The sequence below is a fragment of the Rosa chinensis genome, chromosome 5 (genome assembly GCF_002994745.2).
Source record: "Rosa chinensis cultivar Old Blush chromosome 5, RchiOBHm-V2, whole genome shotgun sequence".
In the NCBI taxonomy this organism is placed as follows: domain Eukaryota; kingdom Viridiplantae; phylum Streptophyta; class Magnoliopsida; order Rosales; family Rosaceae; genus Rosa; species Rosa chinensis.
The window spans coordinates 62,678,267-62,685,607 of record NC_037092.1 but is presented as its reverse complement, the minus strand read 5'-3'; the positions used below and the strand labels follow the sequence as shown (position 1 = coordinate 62,685,607).

The 7,341-nt window shown below is 41.8% G+C and overlaps 1 pseudogene; it reads right to left on the bottom strand.

Moving 5' to 3' along the window:
• Positions 1-283: 283 nt before the first annotated feature.
• On the bottom strand, positions 284-7,060 carry LOC112163816 (annotated as a pseudogene).
• Between the last annotated feature and the right edge of the window lie 281 nt (positions 7,061-7,341).

Sequence of the window (7,341 nt, the reverse complement as noted above, 5' to 3'; positions counted from 1 at the left end):
GCCCCGGTATCAGAGTTGGAGTCTATGCGAGCAGAGATCGCAGCCTTTCGGGAACAAGTCAGGATCGATCGGGAACAATAGAGAATCGATAGGGAAACAAACCTCCTTTCGCAACAGAGACTGCAGGAGCTGGAAGATGAAAGCACTGCGCTGGCCCGAGCACTGGACAAAAGGCACCAACATAATGAGGCACTCACCCAAGCTTTAGCTAGAGCATCCCAGGTAGCAACAGATGTAAATGCTACCCCAATAACTGGAGACACCGGCCTCGCTCCAACCCCATCTACGGAAAGTGGTCACCGGATGATCCAGGTATCGGTGGACTTGTTCCCGGAAAGCTTGAGGCATTTTCCACCACCACCATTACCACAGCCAGCTCAAAATGACCCACTGGTAACTGATCCAAATACGGCATTACTCTTACAAATGAGCAACTCCTTGCATGCCCTGCAGGCAAGGGTAGAGGCGGCAGAGAATAGGGACACCTGGCGACCCCTGACCACTTACGAGGACCGTCCGGGTCCTTTTACCCAACAGGTTAGAGGCGCCATTTGAACAGACATATCAAAGCCACTAAAGATTTACCATACAGGAGTTGGGAACCCGTACCAGCACCTACAGGCTTTCCGCTCACAAACTAGCGCCAAAGGGTACACAGATGAGGTGTGTTGTAATATGTTCCAGGAGATGTTGTCAGGGGAAGCTTTGAGTTGGTTCTACGAACTGTCGGCCCGTTCTGTAGGGAATTTCAAGGAGCTCGCGGACAAGTTCGTAGCTTGATTCATCTTACGTACTTACGGGATACATATCCCAAAGGGGCTACTAAAGATTCAACAAAAGGAGACAGTCTTTGATGAGACAGTCTTTCCGTCATTAGGGGGAGATAAGAACATGAATGTTCAGCAGGAACGACATGAATTGTCATGGCTTGTCCCCACTATGTCTCATCTCGATCCCTACTAAAGTGACGAGATCACACATCTGCTGCAAATATGCCTGTAAGGAAGTACGTCCCTACGAGAAGACGTAGCGCCACCCTACACGGAGGTAGGCATGGTGCCAACGCCAAATAGAGTGGCATTCTGGTGTTATAGGCCATGGCCCCAGCTAGGATGCGTGGGAGGCCCGTGGGTTCAAAGGATACTTTGGCACATTTCAATCCTTTGATCATCTACACTCAAAATCCATCTCATGAGAATCTTCCGGGTTATAGTTATCTTTGGGGGACGCCTCAACATCAGAACCTATTCTTGAGAATATAGAGCTCTATGAAAATTACACTAGTGTACATGAGACGTGTGATAGAAACTCCATCATAACTGATGATGTAGTTGCGCATTTCATTGATCATAAGTTTGATGAGTTAGATGATATCGAACCATGCTTCGTTGATGAATGAATGCCGACGTAGAGAGATTTGGCCTAAATGGAAATATGTGATCCAGGTTAAGATGGATTCTCTAACGAAGAGGAAGGTTTTTGAGCCAGTGATGCCAACACCTCCTAACATAAAACCTATTGACTAATGTGTCTTTGTTAGAAAGCGTGATGAGAAAAAGAGATGGCAATCTCGCCTCTCGCCTTATGACGCAAGGATTCTCACAAAACGCCCTGGAATCGACTACGATGAGACATATTCTCTCGTAATGGATGTCATTGCACTCCACTACCCTATCAGTTTGGTAGTTTCCGAATAACTGATAATGCAGCTTACAAATGTGGTTACCACGTATCTCTATGGGGATCTAGATACGGAACATACATGAAGGTTCATGGTGAACTTCATTTACCCAAGTCAAGTGGCTCTAGACCACGGAGCGCGTTTGCAATAAGATTGAAATGCTCACTATAGTGACTACTTGATTGGGAAGGGATATGCCCACGCGTTTCCATAATAAGTTTCTGATTTTATCGCAGTTCATGTTGGACATGATCTTCATTGGAAGCCCTTAAAAAGTTAAGGGAAAACCGCTGAACACTTGAAATCCGAGTTTGAGATGAAGGATTTTGGGAGAACACGATTATGTCTTGGTTTGGAACTTGAGCATCGTGTTGATAGATGCTTAGGCATTTTGACAAGGTCAAAACTGCAAGCACCCCATGATCGTTCCTAGTCTTGATCCTGAAAAGGATCCTCTTCGTCTGAAGGATGATAACAAAGATGTGCTAGAGGCAAGAGTGTCTTACTTAAGTACAATAGGCGCATTATTGTACTTAGCTAAATGAACAAGACCGAACATCTCATTTGCAATGAACTTGTTAGCTAGATATAGCTTTGCGCCAACGCGACACCATTGGTTTGGTGTAAAAGATATCTTTCAGTACTTGAGATGTACGATTGATATGGGCTTGTTCTATCCCTACAGAGAGATGATGGATTCAGACCCATCACACACCAGGATCGCCGCCAATACTGGCCTGAGTCCTCTATCCCCATCCCAAAACGACATGTGTTTTGAAATGTTTTGCAGATCTTAAGTATCTCTCTGACCCATACAAAGGTCATTCCCAAATTGGTTAAGTGTTCACCATGGGTAAACACCGTGATATCTTGGAGGTCTACAGAAATAGACCCTAGTCGCTATATCTTCGAACCATGCAGAGATTATTGCTCTTCACGAAATAGTTCGTGAATGTTTATGGATTGGATCCATGATTACGCATGTTCGAACTATTATGGTTTGAAGTCTACCACAGATGAGCCTACGAGCATTTAGGATAATGCTGCTTGTTTTGAACAAATGAAGTAAGGCTACATCAAAAGCGACAACAACAAGCATAATCGGCAACAACAAACTCTCCTCAAGATCAAAGTGAACTAGGTTCGATCTGAGGACAATATGGCAGACTTGCTCACTAAGTCATTGCCTAAATTCCACTTTCGAGAAACATGTTGGTAGCATCGTTTGCGGAAGTCATCCGAACTTCAATGACCGTAGTTGTCAGGGGCAGATATCTACATGTATGGTCTCGAAACATGAAGGGTGTTTTGTGCTCTTTTTCCCCTTCGACCGAGGTTATTTTTGTCTCACTAGGTTTTTGTTACTCGGCAAGGTTTTAAGCGAGGCAACGAGAGAAGCACTACGTTTGGGCGACACAAGAGGGAGTGTTCAAGTAAATCCCTATTTGTGTGTCTGGCCCAAACTCTAGGTTACTTGACCTAGTGGTAATAGGATTTAATTAGAAGGATCTAGATATTCCTATTCAATGTATGATTACCTTTCCTTGTATGATTCGAATTCAATGCATTGTAATCCTCTATATAAAGAGGCCCCTATTATCAATGAGAATACATAGCAATTTCCTCTTAATTCCCATTTCTCTAAAACATGATAATATTAATTAAAAAAAAAGTGAAGCAGAAGTTTCCTATTATAGTAATCGTAATCAGTCGATTACCATATAAGGTTCTTGCCCATACACTATTATTCCTTATTATGTGTGAACTACAATTTTGTCTGAAAGATGGGGCTCCCAATCTAGACTTCGGCCATAAATTTCAATTACTTATCCTACAAACTTATGTTGTTTACTACACTCACCAAACACCAATTTCCACTAACATCCTTCATAGTCATTCATCATCTTAAACTCTTCTGTGCCTTTATTGTTTAAAGCGGTATTTTTTGTTTTTTCTCAATCTGAAGTGAAATCTGTTATTTGAATGCGTGAAGGTCAGCATTAGTGCCGGCCCAGAGCCTAGGCGAAGCAGGCCCAGGCCTAGGGCCTCAAAAAAAAATTTATGTTGGCCTGCAATTTAAAAATAAAAAATAAAAGACGCGGAGTGAGGACGCTTTGTGAAATAAGTTAGGTTATTCACTTATTCTTCTCCTCTACTCGATTCCAAGAGGTCTCCTCCCACTTGACAGACCTAAATCTCTCTCTCTCTCTCTTCTCCACCTCTCTGTCTCTCATCTCCTCCACCTACCCTGCTCACTGCTCTCGCCCAACACCTCCAAGCTTTGCACGTCTCTCTCTTCTCCGCCTCCCTCTCTCTCATCTCCTGCCTCTTGTTTTGGTTTAAAGGAGGACAGAGAAACTAGATCTGTGTTTCTCTCTCCTCCGACACCCACTTCCGGTCACCACCGTGACTCACCTCCACCACCACGAACCTCACTGACCTCTAACGAGTTCAACGCAGCCTCCTTGACATCCGGCAGCAACCCACGCGCCAACGCCTAGTAGGACAAGATCTGATTTGGGCACCCATAGCGCCCTCTCATCGTCTTCGCCTCCCTTCCCGACCTCAAATCCACCATCCATTTCCTCACCTCCATGGGCTTCTCCAGCCCCGAGTTCCTCCTCCTCATCGGCCCAGAGTCCTCGCCTCCTACGTCAAGCACCGCCTTTTCTCTTCTCTGTGCCGCAGAGCTCTTCCTCCGCCTCTGCCGCCGCCCTGGAAATTGGCCAGCGACGACATGCTTTGCTTCTTTTCTTTTACTTTTTGTTTATCACATCCTGTTTTGTTTTTGTTTAATTTTGCTTGTCAAGTTTGTGGTACTGAGTTACTGACTCTGTTTTGTAGGATCTCTTTCCTTTTGCTTTGTGTTTTACTTGTCTTCATTTATATAACTGTTGTGGGTTTTCATTTTGATGGTTGCAGGAGCTTTCAAATCTTTGCAAGCAATAAGATTTACAATTTTACTTGTCTCCAAAACACCGTACTAGCAGCACTCCTCCAGTCCAAAACCGCCAACCGCCGTCGTCCACCACCCACATCACCACATCTTTAGGGATTCAATTGTTGAATTTGTTGGGCCTCAAATTTTTTTTTCACCTTGAGCCTCCAAACTCACAGGGCCGGCCCTGGTCAGCATAGTACTTCATCATCTACCCTTTGATGATCTTGACTTCTATTTTACGCTGATTAACCAACCAGGCTGGATCCATAGTGTGGTTTGCACGAAGTATATCCAAGCAATGAGACCCTGCAAAGTAAATTTTCGTTTTCATTAACATAAAGCAATAACGTTTATATCTATATAATGCACATAAGAGATAGTTCGCAAGAATATTTCTAGTGGAACTTCTTTCACAATCCCTAGAGATAGTTCACTAATAAACCGAGGGATAAGTAATTCGACTCATTCACATCCAGATCATGTATATATGGAATCCATATAATGCAAGGAGACATTGGTTTTGCTCATTCGAATTGAAGGGTGATATAAAATCAGTCTATTTCCCGCATCATATCCATAGTTAGCGCATTCATCATAGATTTAAACCACATGGTAATCTTATGAATAAGTGTTGTTAGAGACAGACTTAGCTAGACGATATGTGCTGGTCAATTAGTGACGTTGTCGAACCTAACACCTTTGAAGTGTTTACAATCATCCCATGGTTTGGCTTTTAATTTGAGGATGGTAAATTTGTTCTTTAAGAACTCACTAGGTTAGCTATTGACCCAGTTAAACTAGGAAAGCATATGCTCCACGGTTTTCTTACCATTCTTTGTAGTAACGGCGAGGACAGTATCTGATATGTTGTGCCACACTCTGTGATGAAAGTGCAAAAACAAATTACTAAATAGAATAATGATAATGAATATATTGAGAAATGAGTCTTTTGTTTATGTAGTCATTCTCATATATGTACCCGCCACTACCGTAAGGATCTCTCAAACCATTGGAAAAGATGTTGCTACCAAACCTATGAAGAGCCAGTCTCATATCCTGTTTGGCATAATTTTGTTATCATTAGAAACCATCAAAGTACTTCCATAAAATGATTGGTTTCAAAACTTGAAAATTAGTACATACACGTCCTCCAGAGTAGGTAGTGGCTCAATGAGGGCGAGGGACACCATATAGTGCCTTGCACTCAGCTATATACACTTTTAGATCGAAAGGATCAGGAGGTAACATTGTGTTGTCACCATTGCCTATGGGCATCACCATCTCACTACATCGCTAAATACACATGTCAAACCCAATTGGTAGATCAGTTCTACGCACATTATAACCACACGTAAATTATCAGATTGGGATTTTGAAACCTGGAAATTCAGAACAAACGTTCACCAACTTTGGGTTTTGTACGTATAGCTTGGGCTAGCTTCTGGTGAAATCTATCTAGCTGTCCATATTTGCTTTGATAACTAAGAAAGCTCTCAACAAGAATCTTTGATTACCTGTCATGAAATTATTGTTTTTTGGTTATTAGTTAAGCAAAAGTGACATGTATGATAAATAATTAATTAAAAGGCGCGCCTCTTGAGGCTCAAAAAGCCGGAGGCATTGATGAAAAAGAGTCAGTTTTGCTGCTGAGGCGTAGAGGTGCGTCATAAGGCATTTTGTGCGAACACCCAAAATTTTTTTTTTCCTTTTTTTTTAATAACACAAAAATCTCATTGACTTATACTAGCAATGAGACCAAGAAAAAAGACTTATACTAGCAAACTCTTACTTGGCATTGAAATGTCTTCTTTTGCACGTCACCCACCTCCTGCCTCTTCAACAACTCAAAACTTCGCGTTCCTACTTCTCAAATATGGAAGGAGAGAAGCTTACGTTAGCTAGTATCTCTATCCAAAAATTTTGTGTACCAACAAGGCTTCCATGATTTGATGACCCTTTTCTTAATTATCTTCCAAATATTCGGAATATGATCTTCAATATATATGTCGGGCGACACACACACACATATATATAAAAGTTGAGTTTGAATTGGTGAGTACAATCTGATATGCATTGAGTTTGAATTTTGAATCTAATATATATCTAAACATATTTGTTGATTTTTATGTATTAATTATTCTTTTCTCTTTATGTATGTGTGTATAATTATATATAAAAATTACTTATATCGTAAGACTTAAGCCTTATGCCTCAAGGCTGCAAGGTTCTCCCAAAAACGCCTTGGTTACGCCTACGCATTTTAAAACATTGATGATAAATGAAGTGTATACAATTACCTACCATCCCTCATCCCTGAGCTGTCTCGTGGCCGTCATCATTTCCAGGCTGATCATCGTTGACATAGCATGACTTGATTCCTTCGTAAGCAACAAGACCTGCAAATATTTTGGCAAGAGTGTTGTTGGTGGAAGCTCCATCGATACCGCCACAGATTGTAGTGACTAGATATATTGGTGGAGCATCTTATTGAGTTGCCACCATATACATTGGCTCCAAATAGTACTAGCGCTCAGACGATGTCGACCCCAAGGGACTAAATTGAACAAGAAAACCAAATGGATGATCATTAAGGCATTCAAAACTACAATTTACAACAATGAACACGAACGGTTCCGGTTTGACAAATTTCGTTCGTTCGTATAAATTACAGTTTTGAATGCCTTAACGATCATCAATTTGGCTGAAAATTTGCAGAAGT